At 31.3% G+C, this 22534-nt stretch overlaps 1 long non-coding RNA gene and 3 pseudogenes across 1 annotated transcript; 2 read left to right on the top strand and 2 right to left on the bottom strand.

Moving 5' to 3' along the window:
* Positions 1 to 673: 673 nt before the first annotated feature.
* On the bottom strand, positions 674 to 3494 carry LOC114741655 (inositol oxygenase 4-like; annotated as a pseudogene).
* A 6097-nt stretch (positions 3495 to 9591) lies between these two features.
* LOC114741648 (inositol oxygenase 4-like) lies at positions 9592 to 11499 on the bottom strand (annotated as a pseudogene).
* A 6937-nt stretch (positions 11500 to 18436) lies between these two features.
* On the top strand, positions 18437 to 20268 carry LOC114741645 (inositol oxygenase 2-like; annotated as a pseudogene).
* A 57-nt stretch (positions 20269 to 20325) lies between these two features.
* On the top strand, positions 20326 to 20783 carry LOC114741649 (uncharacterized). The gene is made up of 2 exons (XR_003739795.1): positions 20326 to 20355; positions 20456 to 20783. It is a non-coding gene; the product is annotated as an uncharacterized LOC114741649 (long non-coding RNA).
* The last annotated feature ends 1751 nt before the right edge of the window (positions 20784 to 22534 follow it).

Here is a 22534-nt window from a genome sequence, read left to right as displayed (position 1 = left end):
TTTTTTGGGGGGAAATTCTCATTTTTTTATAATAAAACATGGACGTAATATCTATAAATAATAATTCACCTGAAAATATAATTTTGGAATTTGGTCATTAAGAATCAGTCTTCCAATAAGTCTTCGCTTAATCTGAATCATTGATTGCATTTCCAAAGGATATGAAAGCTACACGGAATGGTGGACCGTCCATTAAGATACATAACATATATGCTTAGGCTTTTATTGGTGCCACCACATACTAATTTATTTTTTTCATACATCAAAATGAAAAGGACACAAAAGGCCCAGAAAGAACGAAAAGAAGAGGATAAAAGAAAAGAGGGATATTAGCTCTAATGAAAAGAGATAGTTTTTCATAACATGGTGAGTCAAAATTCAAATTCTCACTAAGAGAAATATCTATATTTAGTACTAATAATATCTCGAATAAGATTACTTTTAGGAAGATGTGTGTGCCTAACAAAAAAAACACTCAAATGATCTCTCTTGTACCATTAATTGACCGTACAATCACAACCCATTGCTGATTGCCCTCCACCCTACCGTTTCATCTCCAACATCTCTTCAAGTTTCACCATCTAAGCTTCGCTGGAAAATACTGAAAAATGATCCAGCCACAAAAAATTAATATATACCCACAACATATAATCTTGAGTTCTTTGAGTTTTTGTCAGAAGTTAAAAGCCTTGTGGTGAACATTTGCTTCATCAAAAGCACAACCAAGAGGAAATGTAACTCCGGTAAAAATTTTCAAGAAGCGTCCATTTGAGATTGTAAATTCCTCTTGACATGGGGGGAAAAAAACTATGGGTTAATACACAAACAGAGCATTGATTACCTACCAACCACAGCCCATTGAGGAAGTCTGCCAAATTGAGGAAGGAGAAGGATCTTACCAAGATCTGAGAGAAAAAACCAATAGAATATTCTTATACCAGTCACTTTTTTCTTCAAAGTTTTTAACTTTATTTTGACATATGGATGATTATGCCTAAAAATTTAAAGATTGACACAACAAACCTAGAGTATACAATGAAGGGTTATCAACATAATATCGAATATACCATGAATAAGAGCAGTCAAATGCAACCAATCTTCATTAGGATAATCTTTTCTCATTGCTTCAGCAGATTGCAATAAATGCTCAATTTGAGGTTCATCCAAATCAGGATCGCTTTCATCCACAACTTCATTCAGCAACTCACAACATTCCCATATCCCCATCTCTCCTTTGTCCAATTTCCCACACTCCTCCCTCATTCTCTTCACCTGCAACATCATTCAAAATTTCACAACCATGCTCAAGTGAAACTGAAACTAGGTGGGCCCTCTATAGATGACAAAGAATCTAAGAAATGAACCTCGAAGTGCAATTTCTTAATACCAACTCTCGCTCTTAATATAAAGGTAGCTAACTAATTTAAATAGATTAAAAAAATTAGTTAAGTTAGTTATTTGTAATTAAAAGATTTTGTCTCCTCTAAAATACTCTTACTAATCATGTTTATTAGTTAGAATCACTATTTGATGAAATTTTTAACACATGCAACTACTGTAAGGATTCTTTTAAAAAAAATGGATAATTTAAAAGACAAAGTAGATTAGGGTCATATATTTAAGACCTAGTTAAATGTCAAACTAGTTTTTATATTATGAAATATGGCTTTTTGTGGAAAAGTGCGTGCGAACCTAGGTGGATTCTCCATGCACAACGCACAGTTTGAAAAATAAATAGTGAAGTGTTTACTAATGTTCTGTACTGATATTGATTCTGCAGACACACAGGCTACGGATTTTGTAGGCTTACAAAGTCATGTCTAGTGGATGCGCTGAAGCCTGTAAAATTCCTCAACACCTTTTTGCCTCTCACTTTCTGCATCATAATCTCGGCATAGACAGGAATTCCCATTTGTTATAGCTTCATACTTAACAGATTTTCTGTCCCTTTTTCAGATCTCAGCTTGCATGGCACTTAAGAACAATAACAAGAACAACAAAATCAGACCTAAAAGAGTGACCAAATGAATGAGTGGATATGATAGTACACATTATTTGTCGTCAACTATTTGAATGCTTGTGCGTTGATTTCTGGGGCTATAAATCCATTCGCTGACATAGATCTTGGCAGCGGAAATCCACCATCCAATCCAAGCTCGGTATTATTCTCATAATGCAAATTCCTCTCCCCATTGTGTTACTCTGAATTGAAAACACAGAGCAAAACTTTAGTACAAAAGTCAAAACAAAGGAAGAAGATATAATAATAACAACAACAAAAAAGCCTTATCTCACTAGGTGGGATCGGCTATATGGATCGCATAACGTCATTAAGACCTATCCAAAGACAAATCTTTGGATATATTGTTAATTGAAAGATCTCACTCAATGATTTCATTAAGCGTTGTCTTCGGCTTTCCTCTACTCCTTTATAGAGGATTCCAAACTATTTGGTCAACTCTTCTCACTGGCACGTCCTAAGGCTTTATTTGCACGTGACCAAATCATCTCAATTAGTTTTCTACCATTTTCTCATCAATAGCAGCTACTCCAACTTTTCCTCATATATGTTCATTACAAATTTTATCTTTTTTTGTCTGACCACACATCCATCTCAGCATTCTCATCTCAACAACTGTCATTTTATGTTCATGTTGTCCCTTTGAAGCCCATTGGTCACTGTCATATAGCATTATTAGTCTTATAGCAATGCAGTAAAACTTTCTCTTGACCTTATTAGGTACTTTCCTATCACAGATAACTCCTGTCGCTTTTCTTCATGATAAAACCCAATTTTATACATTTTATCCCATATTAATTTAGGATTTAAATGATAATTTTGAGCTTAAATGGATTTTTATGCATTATTGAATTAATTGGTTGATTTTTGGATTTTTCATAAAAATTGAGATTTTGGATTAAAAATAAAAATATTTTGTGATTTCCTATTTTTGACTTGGAATTAATTTTTTTGTTTATTTAGAAACAAGTCTCATATTTTTAGAAAGTTTCGCAATTTCTTACCTAATTTTTGTGCAAATCTAATATTTAATTTTTGATTATATTTGGATATAATCTACATTAATAGTTGCACTTAAATTTTTATAGGTCAAGAAAAAACATATAGGAAATCCAATGGTGCAAGATTGTTTCTTGAGACTTAAGCACAATCTAATAACTAATATCAAGTGGATCAATTAATTACTAAGAGACTTGAGTTTTGGATTCACAAAAATTTTCTTTTCTCCTGTTACAATATTTTTCTCATTTGAGAGCAAGGCTTCACGCTAGATATACTTTTTCCTTCTCCATTCACACCGAGGGACAACGTAAAATCTCTTCCATTCCTCTAGTCTCATGTCCTCTCTCATTTTTCATTCCATATTCACCCAACAATTATTATCACCTCTCATCATCATCAATTCACGTCTTTTCCTTGGCTAGATTCCCATCTATACCTCATCATCATCTAACAACTTTGGAGGAGGAGACATGTTGATGGAAGCTTAAACTTGTTTGGGAGACACCTTAGGAGAAGTATGGAAGAGGCTTGAGCCTTGAGCTAACACTTGAAGACTATAAGGGAGTGATATTCCATTTATCTTTTTAATTCAATGAGTTGAGATTATTTAATTTTAAATAATTTTGAGTTGTATTTTTGTGAGACAATTTAGTCCTAGATTGTCATTTTTATTCTTGGATTAGATTGATATTTGGATCTTATTTGTGCCGAGATACTTACTGGAATTTATGTTTAGAACCTTTGCATTGTTAATTGAATTTATATTGAGTTTTCATTATGAATTTAATTATCAGTGTGGTTTGAATTGCAAAATTTGGATTCTTTTGCCTCTTAATTATTGAATTAAGTTGGTTAATTATCTTATTGTTTAATTGGATAATTTCAAATATAATTTCCAGAATTATTTTTTATTGGTTTTAATAAGCTGAATTAACCAACCTTATACTGTTATGAGTTCTTTAATAGTTTAAGGGTTTTTGAAATTGAGGGTTCCCTTTATTTCAAATAGGTGATTAAATTTATTAATTTCACTCTTTTATCACTTTCCTTTGGTCTAATTAACTAATTAAGGTTATGAAGATTAAATCTATGCAAATCCTAAGTTATCCCTCCTACCTCACCGAAGAGAAACATTTCAATTTTTACTTATTAATTTTCTTTGCTCTTTAGTCAATTTTTCTTATTTATTATTTTAATTTTAAAAAAAATCCTTCCAAAAATTGCATTACATTCATTTAGTTTAATTTAATTTTCATATAGATTTTAGGACATTTGCAACTTGCATTTAGAATTAGAATTTTACATTTTAGTTTAGGTTCAATTTATTGCATTTTCTTTATCACCTAAATTTTTACCTAAAGAAACCTATAACTTGCTCCTTGAAAGTAATGACCTAGGTCGATCCTAAACTATAAAATAATTATAATCTAGTTTAATTGAATGCTTTGACGATAGAGGCATCATCACTCCATTTAAACCAACCAGCTTGAATTTTATGACTAATATCTCCATCAATTTCATCATCCTTTTGTATAATTGATCCCAAATATTTAAACTTTTCCACTTGCGAAATGATTTGATCTCCCAATTTGACCTCCAAATCTATTTTGACTTGTCTCTTATCAAAAATGTAATGTATATATTCTGTCTTGCTTCTACTCAAACAGAAACCCTTCTATTCCAAGGTTCTTCTCTATGTCTCAAGTTTAGTGATAATCTCTTCTTTTGACTTAGCCAATAGAACACTACTATCAGCAAAAAGCATGCATTTAGGGATTTCTTCTTTAATATGCTCAGTTAGAACATCGAGAACTAAGTTAAATAGATAAGGGCTCAAAGATGATCCCTGATGTAGGTCAATCCTTATAGGAAAGTCCTTTGTCTCATCACTTAGCATTCTAACCCTAGTTGTGACCCCCTCATACATGCCTTGTATGATTTTGATATAAGCGACACACACACATTTCTTCTCTAAGGCTCTCCAAAACACTCCTCTAGGCACATGGTCGTAAACTTTTTTCAAATCAATAAAAATCATATGCAAGTCTCTTCTATGACTTCAATACTTTTCCATTAACCCCCTTAATAAATAAATCGATTCTGTTGTCGCTCTTCGTGGCGTGAATCCAAATTGGTTTTCCAAAATATAAGTCTCCAATCTCAACCTATATTCTATCACCTTTTCTCACAATTTCATAGTATGGCTCATGAGTTTAATCCCTCTATAGCTAGCACAGCTTTGGATATCCCTTTTATTTTTATGAATAGGTTACTAAAGTACTTTTTTCTCCAATCATCAGACATTTTCATAGAGCGCAATATCACATTAAATAACTTAGTAAGCCACAGCACACTACCTTGACCCAAACATTTCCAAACTTTAATAGGAATAGTATCAGGTCCAACCACTTTATTGTTTTCTATTTTCTTAAGAGCTTCCATAACTTCACCAACTTGAATTTTTCGATAAAAAGATAAATTATGTTCTTGTTCTCCAATTGTCAAATCTTCAAGCTCATAAGCCAATCCTTCACCCACATTGTTAAATAGCTTAAAAAGTAGGCTTCTCATCTATCCTTAATATCACCATTAATAACCAAAACTCTACCTTCTTCGTTCTTTATACATTTCACTTAGTCCAAATCTCTTGTTTTTCTTTCTTTATTCTTTGTGATTTTATAAATCTTGTGTTCCCTAGCCTTAGTCCCTAAATCCTTATAGAACTCCTTAAAAGCTTTAGAATGAGTTTCACCCATTACTCTCCTAGTCTCTTTTTTAGCTACACGGTACCTTTCCCAATTTTCAACATTATTACACAAATGTATTGCTTTAAAACAATCCCACTTATGTTTGATTTTTTTCTTGCACATTCTCATTCCACCACCATGTCTCCTTATCTTGCCAACCACGACCTTTCGATTCACCCAAAAAAATTTTAGCTGCCTTCCAACCTTCTTAGTTATTTTCATCCACATAAGATTAGCATTTTCTTATAGCTCCCACACTCCTTTGTTTAAAAGAGTCCTTTTCAAAGTCTATCCCTTCTCTCCTTTTAACTGCCACCATTTGACTCTTGGAGTTGACACTTGTTGGTGCTTTTGTTTTATACACTTAATACACACATCAAGGACCAGTACCCTATGTTGTGCTGTCACGCCATCTCTAGGAATCACTTTACAATTTGTGCAGAGTTTTCTATCAGGATTCCTTACCAGAAAGAAATCAATCTACGACCTAGAGGTTCCACTCTTGTATGTGATTAAATGCTCCTCTTTTTTCTTAAAGCAAGTGTTAACAATCTTGAGATTGTATGTGAGGGAGAAATCAACAATAGTTTTTCCTTTATTATTACGCACTCCAAATCCCATACCACTGTGAACCCCTGTATATTGTCCCTCTTCTTCACCAACATGTCCATTAAGATCACCCCTAATAAAAATCTTTTCCATGAGTGGTATGCTTTGAATCAAACCTTCCATATCCGTCCAAAATTTCTCCTTAAAATGGTCTTCTACCCCTACTTGAGGTGCTTATGCACTAACCACATTGATAGTATCCCTCCCCATGATTATTCTTAAAGAAATAATTCTGTCTTTTATCCTTTTGACTTCCACCTCGTTCTTTTTCCATTCATTATCGACAATAATACCAGCTCCATTCCTTGTACTTACCATTCCCATGTACCAAAGTTTGAAACCATTAGTAAATTCGAAAGCCTTCTCTCTAACATATTTAGTTTCTTAGAGGCATAAAATATTAATCTTCTGTTTGTCCATTACATCCACCACCTCCCTTGATTTACTATACAGGATCCCAATGTTCCAAATGTCAAACCTGATCTTGCTTTCATGGACTAACTTCTTTAATCGCCTCCATCCATAAGAGTGCAGTAGCCCTTACTCATTTAACACCACATTCGGAGGACAATACAGCGGCTCTTGCTCACTTCTCACTGTACTCAAGCCATACAGCGCGTCGCTTCTGGGCAACAACCTAGCAGTAGCATAATTTCTTTGTTGATCCATGTCATAAAAGATTCGACAAAGTTTTACGCTGGCTATCGAGAACCTAACACAACCCTCCTCCTTTGCTCGGGCTTAGGACCGGCTATAAAATATAGGCCGAGTTAAAGGAAGAAGATATAACAAGAGAATGAATTTAGTTAGGACCTAATTGGTTGAAGAGTTGATGTTGGTCCTATATGTAAGACCTATTTCATATATTTACCAAATTTTTTTTCAAATTAATCCTATTAATATTCTGCAATGATAATCAAGCAGGAGAGAAAATGAGAGAATTAAGGAAGATGTTCAAAGTGTTTTAAAAAAACATATGATATTAACTAATTTAATGAACATTCTTAATCTACTCAAATTAGTTAATTAGGCCTTATATTAAGGACCGGAGGAGTATTAGAAGACATTAAATTTAATTAATAATTATATTATAATTAAATAGGAAAATTGAATTTAGATTTGTTTTCACATAGGAAACAAAGCTTTGTAAGGTTAATTAGTTGGATATAACGTTGTCAAGTTTAACAATTTCAGAAAAAAATTCTCTATTGATCTAGCTATTAACATTGAGATTGTTCGATGATCGATGTGATGAAGATTATGAAAGAAAATAAAATAACTACTTTTATGAATAAAAAATAATTTTGATGTGTTCAAATAAATGATAACAGTAAGGTTGGATAACGGTTACTGGTATTATATAATTCATGCATTATAACATGAAAATAAAACATATTTTTACCATTTTGACAAGACGAGGCTTAGATCATTATGTATAATACTACCTCCACTTTTTAATATAAGAATTAGTTGAAGTTTGAATTTAATTATATTTTTTCTCAAAATATCTCTATTAATTGTAAGGGTTTCTCACTATGAGATAATTTCAATCACCTAATGCACATGATTAAAGAGTATAGTTTAAGAAGGCTAACACAAGTTTGTGATAAATAACCAACTTAACTAATTTTCTTAATATCTCTAAAATAGTTATTTAGCTCTTATACTACTTCCAGTTCTTAATCTAAAAACTAGTTCATTAACTTGATTATTTATAACAAACAGGTATTGTCTTTCCCAAAATACCCTTACTAATTATGTGTATTGACTAGAACTATCATTTGATAAAACCTTTAACATATATACCTACTACGTCCAAGAATTATTTTAAAAAAAATGGATAAATATGTGAGATAAAGTATATTAGAATCTTATATTTAAGACTAAATTAAAATTCAAACTAGTTTTATATAAAAGATTGAATGTAGAAAGAATTATGTCCCCTTTCATTTTTTATTTTTAGCCAACGAGAATTATGTCCCCTTTCATTTTTTATTTTTAGCCAACGAGAATTATGTCCCTTCCATATCACCAAGCGTGTGACGTTTAATTTTTGTCTTTCTTCCCTGTCAAAAAAAATCTCTCCTTAAGACAGTAATTCTCAAGAGAAAAATATTTAAGCCAAGTTACTTATATTTATTATGTTAAGTAACAATTTTTTTTGCGCATGCATACTATAAAAATTTACTAGATGGAAACAAAGAGGGAGGGAGAGGTCTGCAAAATTCTCAGACTTGGAATTTACGAATTTGGGTTTTCTGCACGTTAAATTCTTTCAATTTTAATATAATTACTATTACTAATTGCACAAAAGATTTGTCATTAGCCAATAAATAATTAAAATATCTTAAAAACAATATCATGTTTGAAAATATTTATGAGTCACCAAGGCCCTTTAGCTCGTCGCATGACACCATGCTCACCAATTAGCGGACAGCTTTAACCAACAAGCGCTTTTTTTAAGCCAGTCAAAAAAATTATATACAAGTCGAGGCATAAATATAATTAGAATGTTTCAATGGACTTCTTGTTAAATTGCTCTCCAATAATTAGGGTGACAAATTTTTAATTTAAACGACTACCTCTATAAATATATATATATATATATATATATATTGTTTGGCAGATTGGAAGAATATGGAAAACATATATTTCATGAAGATGTAAACTCTACAAGGACCAACAAGGTAATATACTATTTCCAGTCCTTGATATAACAACTCATTTAACTTTTATTTTGATTCTAAATATAAGATTCCAATCTATTTTGTTTCTCTTATTTATCTTTTTTTTTAAGATAGTCATTGTAATAATAATAGTTCTAGCTAATACATTTAATTAGTAAAAATATTTTAGGAAAAACAACACTTATTTATTACAAACAAGTAACTTAACTAATTTTTTTCATCTACTCAAATTAATCAATTAGTTTTTATATTAAGAATCGGAGGCAGTGTAGTGTAATATATACTCATGCATTTATTTAGATAGATATGATATGACCAAATAATAATTTATTCATTACATCAAATTGAAAAGGGCATATACGCCCAAAAAAAAAAGAAGGAAAGAACAGAAAAGGGATAACAACTCTGAGATCTCGTATCATTTAAATATTTGATTATATGATCCCCTGCCTACGCCCTTCACAGTTCATCTCCAACATCTTGACAAGTTCCTCCATCTAAGCTTCATCTTTGACATCGTCAAGTTTCACCATCTAAGCTTTGCTGGGAAATACTGCAGATCCATTATACGCACATAAAATAAATACATACCCACAAAAATAAAATAGCAGTGAAGGATCCAAATGGTTAGAGAGAGAAAAAAAAAAAAGGAAAAAGGTAGTAATAGTTTATAGAGTTCTTACTTTTTCAATGAGGGATTGATAGTATGGCTTCACTTTTTCCACATCTACACAAATTTTGCTCTTACTGTATAGATCATATTTGCTGTATAATGAGCAGAGTCAGTTTAATTTGTAAGATAACTAACTAATTACAACTAAGAATCTGCACTGAGATCATGAGAGAAGCATACTTGAATATTTTGACCCACTTCAGATTCTCAACATCTTCTTCGTTCATCAAGTGTGTATATGCACCTTCCTTATGCAAAGCTGCAAAATTTAACGTGTTAATGTCATTATATATGCCTGCAGAACACAGAATGTTGACAATGTCCTTTGAACTCCATCAAAATTCTTACGATAGAAAGAGTGATATCTGATAACGAACAAAGCTGCGGGAGGCAAAGTGGTGTCATTTTCCCTAGCAACCTGCAGATTCCAAAGATTAGATTTTCGTCATTAACATGACATAAAATAGAGAAGCCAGATTTCACGAATACGATGTGGTTCAGGACATGATGAGCTTTAAGAGAACTCACCAAGTACATATAATCATCATGTCCCCATGACACGACTACGTTATCGAGTCCACATCCCTTAGTGTAGATGCCATTTTTTGTGTTGTAAGAAGGATTGTTGTAATCTGGGTTGTCCTTGAAATACTACAAGAAGGCAAAACAAAACCCAAAAAAGAAAAAGAAAGAAACTGTTAGATGAATCTCAAAATTCACAAAAAGTAACATTTGCCTCTGAGTTTGTCTGAAGGAATTGCAGTATTACACACCTTATGGTGCACGTTTGCTTCATCAAAAGCACACCCCAGAGGAAACGTATCTCCTGGAAAAATTTTCAAGAAGCATTCATTTCAGATTTGAATTCTCTGCCACATACTTAAGAATACTTCAGTGGGTATACAAACAAATGGACCAGTTCTTACCAACAACAGCCCATTGAGGAAGTCCACCAAATTGAGGAAGGAGAAGGATCTTTCCAAGATCTGAAAGAAAGAGCCAAGATTATTTTGCAATCAGTCCTTTTTCTCTCTCAAAGTTCCAAACTTTTGATATTTATATAGGATGGGGCCCAATTGGTGACGTGTAAAATGTGGATATATGGATAATAATACCCAAAAGTTTTAAGTTTGACCCATCATATATGAAGACATTACATAGAATAATATACCATGAATAAGAGCAGTCAAATGCAACCAATCTTCCTTAGGATAATCTTTTCTTATTGCTTCAGCAGATTGCAATAAATGCTCAATTTGAGGTTCATCCAAATCAGGATCACTTTCATCCACAACCTCATTCAACAACTCACAGCATTCCCATATCCCCATCTCTCCTTTGTCCAATTTCCCATATCCTCCCTCATTCTCTTCACCTGTAACAAGCATTCAAAATTTGAACACCATGTTTTTATGTATAAATGCAGGTCAAACTAAGCAGGCCATATGTGCAAAGCATAAAGTCTGAGAATATAGTATTTTATTATGGGGTTACAAAGTCATATGTTTGGTTAATGTGCTGAAGCCTGTAAAATTCCTCAACACCTTTTTGCCTCTCACTTTCTGCATCATAATCTCTGCATAAACAGCAAGTGCCATAATCAGATTCAAACTTAATAGATTTTACTTCTCTTTACGGATCAGCTTGCATGAGAGTAAGACTCTAAGACTAATAAGAACAAAAAGAAACGTGAAAGAGTGACCAAACGCGTTGATTTCTGGGGCTAAATCCATTCTGTGACCCAGATTTTGGCAGTGGGAACCCACCATCCAATGCAAGCCCGTTGTTGTTCTTAGAATGCAAATTCTTCTCTCCAAAGTTTGACTCTGAATTGGAAACTCAGAGCAAATAAAAACTTAACTCAGAAAAAATAACAACGAAGAAGAAAGCAAGAGAATGAAGAAAGAAAATGATCATACCAAAATCAGGTTGTCCAATGTGAATAGTCATTGTGAAAGAAGAGGCAAAGAAAACGAAGAAAAAGAATTAAAGAATGAACGAAGCAAAGCGTATTGAAAATTGTCGTGTGTGGATTCAGAGATGTTCACAATGTAGGTATTTATAATCAAATGGGAGTAAAGTGCTTGCCTTAGAATTAGGAAGCTTGGTGAATCCGCATCTGAAAAAACAGACAACTATGATCCAACCCTTTTTGGTAAATTCATTTATCCTAGCTAAAATGAACGATCTGATTAATTCTAACATAGGCACAACTTAATAAACCATTCAAAACTATCTCATAACAGCTGTATCTCTGACGTGGAATACGAAATTAAGGTTTGTATCACTTATCTCCAGTCATCTCTAGTACAGAAATACATTAAATTTAATTAGTTGTTAAATTATAATTAGGAAAGTTCAAATTAGCTTTGTTATTATATAGGACAGAAGACTGTGTTAGGCTAATTAGTTGGTACAAGGTTGTCAGATTTCGCAAATTTAGATAAAGTCGTAAGAGATAGGTGTTTGTGATATAAAATGGTATGAATTTATTTTTGTTCATAAATAATCATTACAATAATTAGTAAAGTTCAAATAGGATTTGTTATTAAGAAGAATTACAAACAGGACAAAAATAAAAAAAAATTAATTATTTTCTTCTTTATTTACATGGCAAAGTTTTAAACTTTGATATTTACAAGTAGTTAAAATTTGTGGTTAATTAATTTTCTCATTTGGGACCTAAATATAAATATCTTTTGTAAAAAGATTGATAGGCTTAAAAAAATCATGGTAAAAAAGATATACTACCTCCAGTCCTTAATATAAAAATTAATTTGACATTCAATTTGGTCCTAAATATAAAATCTCAATTTACTTTTCCTCTCATATTTATTTTTTTCTTAAGATAGTCTTTGTAGTAGTTGCACATATTAAATACTTCATCAAATGGTAATTATAACTAATACATATGAATACCAAAAGTATTTTAGAAAAAAAACATCAATATATTATAAATAATTAATTTAACTAATTTTTTAATCTATTTAAATTAGTCAGTTAGCTGTTATCAGAGGCAGTAGAAAAGGTAATTTATCAGTAAATATTATCCGTTACGCCAGTGATTTTTTTAAGCTAAGCAGATCAGAGTTTCCGCCTTAAGCATGTATACCCCCCAGTTCAAAGTCTGTAAAACAGAGTTTGCCAGACTGTGTGTGTGTCCTTTCGTGACATGGTAGATAAGAAATATTTTTAGTCTGTAAAACTTTTTTTGGATAAATGTGATCAAAATGACATTCCAATCCTTCATTAGAAAAATGTCTTGTCCAATGATTTTAGGCCTCGGATCCTCATTTTATGGTTGAAAATCATTTGAGAGGTTGAGCCACGTTGAAGCGGTAAGAATCAAGCTGAGAAGAAATTGGAACCGGCTTTCCTCTCCTACTCTCTACCATCCACTTCTCCTCCCCTACCCAACATTACATCGTTTTGAGTATAAAAATAGAGGCTGGCCATTTTTTTAAAAATTAATATCTATTATTTTAAAGTATTTTTCAATACATTAAGTATCTTAAAATAATTTTTATTGTATTTAACACCTTAAAATATTTTTCCGGTAACACCCACTGGTATCTAGCAAGTTGGATTTGTAGTATTTTTTCAGTAGCACATAGTAATTTAAACTAATTTTAAGATATTGGGTGTTATTACTACTGGATACACTGAAATTAAGTTTAGAATATAGGATGCCGTTGAAAAAATAGTTTGCATAGCTTGCTAAATACTCCTCCAGTCCTTAATATAGGACCCAATTGTTGAGTTAGTTTTGATCCTAAATATAAGACCCATTTCTCATATTTATTAATTTTCTCTAAATTACCCCTATTGATACTCCCTCAACCATAATCAAATAGAAGAGGAAGAAGGGATATTAAGAAAGATGATTATGATATTTTAGGAAATACATGTCATATTTTTTATAATTAACTAACTTACCTAACTTCTTTAATCTAATCAAATTAGTTAAATAGGTCTTATATTAAGGACCGGAGGAGTATTAGGGTACTGCTGAAAAATATTTTTAAGTGCTAAGCGCACTCAAAATTATTGTAGGATATTTGCAAAAAAAAAAAAATAACCTCATAATGAAGGATGTTGATTTTGAAAAAAAAAAAAAGGGGGGGGGCCGGCTTTCATTTTTACCGAATACCGGTACGCTATAGATTTAGGGAGCAGAAGGTGATGACAAGAGCGGTTCCGGGAAAATTGGACGGGTCACCCGGGTCCATGCCCTACCTCAATGATTTTTCTAATAGGCACAACAGAAATAACGAACAAAAAGACAAACAGCATCAGACCACGAATCAAGTGTGACATTCCCTGTGGAGCAAATTTTTTTAAATAGATAAAAAAAATTTCAAAGCATATTTTTGCTTATCATATAATATTAGTAATGTAAGTTTAAGAGATTATATAAATTATTTAAATTTAAAATTTAAAATTATGTTAATATTTTTTGTTCCTCAAATTTACCCTTATTTTAGTTTTGGCCCCTTAATTTTCAAACTACAAATTTTGATCCTTCATAGGACAAAATGATCAAGGCTTTTATTGATATACGGGGACTAATGCTTTAAATAAAAAAAGTTGATAGACCAAAATTTATTGTTTAAAACTTGAGGAACCAAAACTAAAATGAAAGCAAACTTATGGGACTAAAAATTGTATTAATGCTTTAAAATTTTAGACTCATTGTTTGCTACAAATTGCATTTTTAAACACATTTAATCATATTTTCAATTAAATTTTTTATGCCCCCGTCGGGTACTTAATTACTTAAGCTCCTTTTACAATATTATGAAAACATTAAACAAATACTTCTTCTACTCCTTATTACTATTTCCGGTCTTTAATATAGGACTCTATTGGACTTTTATTTTAATTCTAAATATAAGACTCCAATCCACTTTGTTTCTGATATTTATATATTTTTTCCCAAAATAGCCCTTCTAACAATGATAATTCTAGTTAATACATTTGATTAGTAAGGATATTTTAGGAAAGACAACATCTATTTAGGACAAATAACTAACTCAACTTACTTCTTTAATTTCCTCAAATTAGTCAACTGGCTTTTATAATTAGGACCGGAGGTAGTATAAGAAACTTCTAACTAATTCACACCATAATAAAAATAATTAAAAATATTAAATTTGTTATAAAATTCAAATGATTTCTATTATTATCCTTATTAACTATAATACTTTTTAACATTATATTAATTTCTACTTTTTCTCACTGCTCTTAATAAATATAAGTATATATAAAAAAATATTTAATACTTATCGAAATCAAATGGTCTTGTAAAAAAGGACAAAAAATATCTTCTGGAAGGTCTCTGATAATAACAACAGGAGGAAGTAACTATTTGCATGAAGAAAAAGTAAAATTCAGAAGGAAAAAAAAACAAACTCTCAAATTCTTCCAAACAATTTTAGCCAAATTTTGAAATTCTTGTGTTGAAAGGTAAATTAATAATTGAAATTTATTCTAATATATGTCTTAATTAAAAGAATATCTTTTAAAAATATTTTTAATAGAGATAAAGATTTGAACTCTAGTATATATTTTCTTTTTTTTCTTCCTGAACTTTAGTATATATTTTCAAAATACACGAAAAATCCACAAGATTTTTTTTTTTGGATCCTCACAATGTGAAATTTATTCATATTATTCTTCATAACATTAGAATATGTGGGAATCATAATTTCGTAGCCTTTACTTTATTATAATCCATTGTTGCCTCGTCGCCCATCGAAATATAGTCCCATAATATTCAAACTTCAATTTTAGAACTCTAAATATAGAATAAATTAACTATGAGTATATTTAACCATCTAATTAACACATTCTTGGACAGATCCATCAGGTAAATTAATCTCAGTTGTGAATATATTGAACAATCCAATTAAGAATCCATCATAATTAGCGTTATGACATTTCCACGTCAATTATTTAGCCTTAAACTGATGTATCCTCCATGATAGATCTAATTAGTTTCTTTCTCATGGCCATATGAAGAAAAAAATAATCCTACTGATTTAAAGAAATTAAGAAATTTGGTCAAAATAGTTATTTATATTATTTATATAATATATGTGGTAATTTTCTTAAAATATTTATTAAAATAAGAGAAAATGACACAAAAATACTTGTTGAATTTTAAAAAGATAAATGTGTTATGGTACTATTTTAATAATGATTTTGACAAGTCAAAATCTGTCAAAATCACCTCTTTGTCTTTTGATATGCAATAAATATTTTTCTTTCATTTTCTCTTATTTTAATCATTTGCATTGGAAAATGTCCCCTTGATTGAAAAAAAAAAAAATCCTCTTCATACATATAATCAATAGAATAGAGATCAAAAAAATGATTATAAGTTCAGACGATTTTTTTTTAAAATCAGAATTCAGAAGATGATTGAAGTGTTAAAAGGAGGACAATACTACTAGAAATAATAGCGTTTGCTAAATTTCCATCCAACCAAGAGAATCCAAATCCCAACCTTTAAAACATTTATTTAAAATTATTATATATGAACAAGTGGCAGAGTGGCTCTTTCTCTACATTTTTGTATGGGCGTGCCAATTGTGTCCCCGCCGGCTGCAACTGTGTTTAACTTTATCTTAAAAAAACAAATACATTTGTTCCGCTTGAACCTACCAGAGATTAATGTCTGATTTTTTTTCTCAAGCGTTATCGAGTTTTTTTTTTCCTTGTGAAAAGATGTTGGGCCCATCTTTAAAGATATAGTTTAGTGTTCATTTGTTTTTTTTCGTGTAAACAAATTTAGGTGAGTGGGGTCCAGGATTTATTATGATCAAAGCATATTTCAAATTCAGAAAGTACTTATAAAAATACTTAGAAATCATCTACTAACAAGATTCTCATAATAGCAACAAGATTTGAATTCACTATATCATGAGTTATGAGCAAACTCCTTACTAACTGGATTAACACTTGTCAGCATTTAGTCTTCATTTCTAAATATGAACCATGCATCAACAACGAAATTAAACGGTAAATACTTTGTTATATTTTATTTTTAATTTTGTTTATTTTAACAAATGTAAATAAAAGGTGAAATTAAAAACAACTTTTAACATCTATTTTCTTAAATTAATTTTTTAAAATGAATTTCAAAATATAAACCACTCAAATTAAATCTAAACGGTTTATATCTCATCTCAAGGAATTTTTTTCTTTTTTGCTAAATCATCTAAAGGAACGAGCAGCTTATTTTTTGTTATTATTTACCCAAGCTTATTCTTGTTACGAATATATCATGTTTGGTGAAAAGTCCTATTCTATATTAATTAAAACAGCAAAATAAAAAATTGATTTGAACATAACCACTTATTAATTTTTATTATTAATAACTCTGTTGATTTTTTTCGATCAAACCTTGAAAACAGATTAAATAAAGAACAATGAACATTGATAAATATCAAAGCCTACTTAATTTCCTAATATTTTGGACAGATGGATACATCCATGTACCATTGATTCAGCATATCATTGTCAGAAGTAATTAAAAAAATGTCAAAAAAATTTTTTTTTTTATGGTTAGGAAAAGAAAAGGTCATAAATATCACACGGTCATGACTAGATGCTTACTCATTCCACAGCTTGCGCCACCAAACACATCTCCAGGTTTGATCCACGCAAGACTGACTCATCCTCATCTTTTTTTCCTACACGTTTTGCATGCCCACCCCTCACGAACCTTTTATTTAGTTTTTAACCCCACATTCTCCAAGCCCATTCTGGCTATCCTATTTACACGTGCGTTTCACGTCCAATGGATTATTACAATACACGAAAGTACAACTGTACAAGTTTTTTAAGGATCTCTCTGGTGTAAAAATTAAAATATATATAATACAAAAATTAAAATTAAAAAAATGTAATATTTATTACATTTATCATTATTAATGGATACTAATTGTCTCCTTGGTACAGTATAACGACAATTTTTGCCCGTGTACAAGACTTGTATTTTAGCTTTTCTAAAGATCAAACTTAACCTAGTTGCTGTTAGTATTTCCTTTTTTTTTAATTTTTACTCCGGACAAAAATGTTATTTGTCTATATAATTACTTCATTTTTTATACCATTTAATGAATTTATACTTCATTTCCTCTTTCCATTTTATCCCTCAAACAAGGCTTTTTAATTTTTTTTCCAAGTACCAAACACCGAAGCAGCAATGAAATTAAAAGTCTAATTTAAACTTTTCTAATTATAAAATACTAACAACTAATTAAATTTGATAAATTTCAGTTAAGGAGATGATTGGAGATAAGCGATGCAGACCTTTTCTTGTCCACGTCAGCGATACCCAACCGTTGGGGGATATTTTGAAATGATTCAATGAGAGCTAGCTGGAATTGTAAGACTAATTGGATATAGTACCGGTTTTAGCATTAAGATTTAAAGAATTGCAAAAAGAGTAAGATCATGATTATCTGTATTTTTCAGATGAGGACTCCAAGCTTCCTAATTCTCAGGCAAGGACTTTTCTTCAATTTCGGTATAAAATACCACCATTGTCAACTACTGAATCCACACACAACCTTTTTCAAAAGTCTTTCCTCCCTTCATTCTTCATTTCTTTCATTCTTTTTCTTCATTTTCTCGGCTTCTTCTTTCACAACAATGACTATTCTCATTGAGCAGCCTGATCTTGGTTTGATCCTTTTCATCCTTCATTCTTTGCTTTCTTCTTCTTCTTCTTTGTCGTCATTGTTGTTGTCATGTTTGTTCTCTCTGAACTAAGCTTTTCTTTCTTCTGTGTTTCCAATTCAGGTTCAAACTTTGGAGAAAAGAGTTTATTTCATGCTGAGAACAACAATGAACTTGTTTTGGATGGTGGATTCCCACTTTCAAAATCTGCATCACAGAATGGATTTATAGCCCCAGAAATCAACTCATTTGGCCACTCTTTCAGGTCTCATTTTGTTTTCATTAGTTTCTGATCAGCAGAGAAAGAAAATCTGTTTAGTTTGAATCTCACAATGCCATTTTCTGTTTATGCAGAGATTATGATGCAGAAAGTGAGAGGCAAAAAGGCGTTGAGGAGTTTTACAGGCTTCAGCACATCCACCAGACATATGACTTTGTAAGCCCATAAAATAATAATAAAAACAATGTTTAATGCAAATATGGTCCTCATCAATACGATGAGTATTGAGACGGGTCCCCTTAGAGGGCCCACATAGTTTTAACTGCAGTTAAGCATGGTAGTGAAATGTTGAATGTTGTTGCAGGTGAAGAAAATGAGAGAAGAGTATGGAAAATTGAACAAAGGAGAGATGGGGATATGGGAATGTTGTGAGTTGTTAAATGAAGTTGTGGATGAAAGCGATCCTGATTTGGATGAACCTCAAATTGAGCATTTGTTGCAATCTGCTGAGGCAATAAGAAAAGATTATCCTGATGAAGATTGGTTGCACTTGACCGCTCTTATTCATGGTATATTATTTTATGTAATATTTATATCTTTCATTTTATTATCTAGATTTTATGGATCAAACTCAAAACTTTTGGGCAAAATCGTCCATATATCTACTTTTTACATGCCACCAATTGGGCCCCCATCTTTTAAATATCAAAAGTTGGAAACTTTGAAGGAAAATGAACTGGTTGAAGAATATTCTTTTGTTCTTTCTTACAGATCTTGGAAAGATCCTTCTCCTTTCTCAATTTGGTGGTCTCCTCAATGGGCTGTTGTTGGTAAGAACTGGTCCATTATTTGCATACCACCTACGTATTCTTTTTGTATGTCACTGAGAGAATTCAACACTGAAATGGATGCTTCTTGAAATTTTTGTAGGAGATACGTTCCCTCTGGCTGTGCTTTTGATGAAGCAAATGTGCACCATAAGGTGTGTATTCCTTCTGACAACTCAGAGGTAAATGTTACTTCTTTGTGAATTTTGAGATTCATCCAACACAAGTTGTTTTGCTTGTTGCAGTATTTCAAGGACAACCCAGATTACAACAATCCTTCTTACAACACCAAAATGGCGTCTATTCCAAAGGTTGTGGACTTGATAACGTGGTCATGTCATGGGGACATGATGATTATATGTACTTGGTGAGTTATCTTCAACATCATACCCTGAACCAGACTAGTTTCATGGAGCCAGTCTTCTTCATTTTATGTCATGTTAATGACGAAGATCTAATCAATGGTTCACTGGAATCTGCAGGTTGCTAAGGAAAACGGCACCACTTTGCCTCCAGCAGCTTTGTTCGTTATCAGATATCACTCTTTCTATCGTAAGAATCTCCAGCAGCTTTGTCAATATTCTCTATTCTGCTAGCAAATGTGATGACATTAACACAATAAATTTTGCAGCTTTGCATGAGGAAGGTGCATATACCCACTTGATGAACGAAGAAGATGTTGAGAATCTGAAGTGGGTCAAAATATTCAAGTATGCTTCTCCCATAATCTCAATACAGATTCTTAATTAGTTGTAATTGGTTAGTAATCTTACAAATTAAACTGACTCTGTTCATTATACAGCAATATGATCTGTACAGTAAGAGCAAGTTCGTGTAGATGTGGAAAAAGTGAAGCCATACTATCAATCTCTCATTAAAAAAGTGAGAACTTTATTAACTTTTACTTCTTCAACCATTTGGAATTTTGTCTGCTATTTTCCCTTTGTGAGTATGTATTTATTTTCTGCGTATGGGTGTGCAGTATTTCCCAGAGAAACTGAGATGGTGAAACTTGAAGATGTTGAAGAAGAAGCTTAGATGGAGGAACTTCTGAAGATGTTGGAGATGAAGCAGCTAAGGGCGTGGTCGGGGGATCGGATAGTCAATTACTTGATGATATGAGATCTCAGAGTTGCCGTCCCTTTTTGTTCTTTCCTTTCTTTTTGGGCGTATGTGCCTTTTTATAATTTGATAGAATAAATAAATTATTTTCTGGTCATGTCCATCTAAATAAAGGCATATATATTATATATTAGCTTGTCGGTCCTTGTAGAGTGTATATCTTAATGAAATATATCCTTTTTCTTATTAAAGTCCAAATATATTTATAAAATATTAGTGAATATGCATGTCGGGTGCAAAAATATCGGTCAAAATTCTAGAAGGATGCAAAAATGTCACAGTGCTTATTTAAGAAAACATTTGTTACTTTCTCATGGTGGGCCTCACATCTGTTTACATTTTGATAATTAACGAGAATTTGCTAAAATTAACCGATGTCACGTTTTTGCTTCTTTTTTATTTTATTTTTTGTGAGTATCTTTGAATCCAAGTAAATAATCGCAAATATAAGACTATAATTCACTTTGTCTCTCATATTTATCTTTTTTTTAAATAATCTTTCTAATAATAGTAGTTCTAACTAATAAACTTGATTAGAAATAGTATTTTAAGAAAGACATATATTTAATATAAATAACTAACTCGATAACTTCGATTTTTTTTTTAATTTACTCAAATTAGTCAACTAACTCTTATATTTAAGATAGAAGGTATTACAGAATTTGTGTTTTTAAGAATGGGATCTCACTTGTTAATTGCACTGCAAAATTTGAAAAAAAAAATTTCACGTTTATTATTAGCAATATACGGCCAAAGAGTGAGAGGGATAGCACCAACTGAATATGTAATTTTTCATTATTAGGGCTATTTTCTCAGTAAATCGGGTGCCGACAGAATGAATAATTGATCACGTGTTTCACTACGAATTGGATCCCCTCCTGGGGGCAACATGGACTAGTGAAGGGCCTGGGAACGGCGTTCATCAACATCGGACGGTTATGATGAACACACTTCCGAAGCACTTTGCCTTGCACGCCGGAGGCGAACCTGATCTCAGTGATCTGTTTGCCGAAGGGGCGTTTTGCGCATTAAATATTTGGGTAAAGTATATATTTAATACTTTAATTTTATATAAAATTTTAATTTGATCTCTTAATTTTAAGAAGTATATTTTTAGTCTTTTGATCCTAAAATTTTTTTTAAAAATGATAACATTAAGATCTTAAATGTTGATTAAACATTCTCAAATACTAACATATTAAGTTTAATTTTTAAAAAATACATGATTGTTACAAAAAATCATCATTGAAACTTAATAATTTTAAAATTAAAGGACTAAATGTATGCTTTTTAAAGTTAAAGGACCAAATTGAAATCATGTACAAAACCAAAAGATCAAATGGATACGTTAGCATAAATATTTTCAAAGAGAATTGTAATGAGATCTAGGAAATGGATATAATTGTTTTTAAAAAAAAATTTCCAATCACAAGGAAGCAGTTAAAACTTATTATTATTTTTCATACTAGGAGTTGTCTATAAAAACTGCTCAGCTGTTAAGAAATTTTTTAATTATTAATTTTCTTATTTGGATCCTTATAGTAATTTTTCCTTATTTTTATAAAAATGCATGAGGATTAGATTTGATAAAATGAAATAAAAGGATTTGATATGATATAAAGAATAAATGTTTATAAGAAAAAATAGTTATGTAATTCTTAATAATTTTGCCCCTCAGATTTAACTCATCGTGAGTTAATTTCTCAACTTTTGTTGGTTTAGTAACTCTGTCCCCATTGTTATTGAATCAAATTTGATTGTGGTTATGTGTCACAAATGGTGTTATCTCTGTTAATATTGCTTGCACGGTGTTAAGATATTTTTCAGTCAACAAGTATTTCTAATACTCCTCCGGTCATTATTATAAGACCCAATTTGACTTTTTATTTGGTCCTAATTATAAGACCCCAATCTATTTTATCTCTTATATTTATGCATT

Source organism: Neltuma alba, unplaced genomic scaffold, assembly GCF_004799145.2.
Source record: "Neltuma alba isolate B1F8T4 unplaced genomic scaffold, ASM479914v2 tig00003455_pilon, whole genome shotgun sequence".
Taxonomy (NCBI): Eukaryota; Viridiplantae; Streptophyta; class Magnoliopsida; order Fabales; family Fabaceae; genus Neltuma; species Neltuma alba.
Note: the sequence above shows the minus strand (reverse complement) of the source record. Positions and strands in the feature narration are given on the sequence as shown.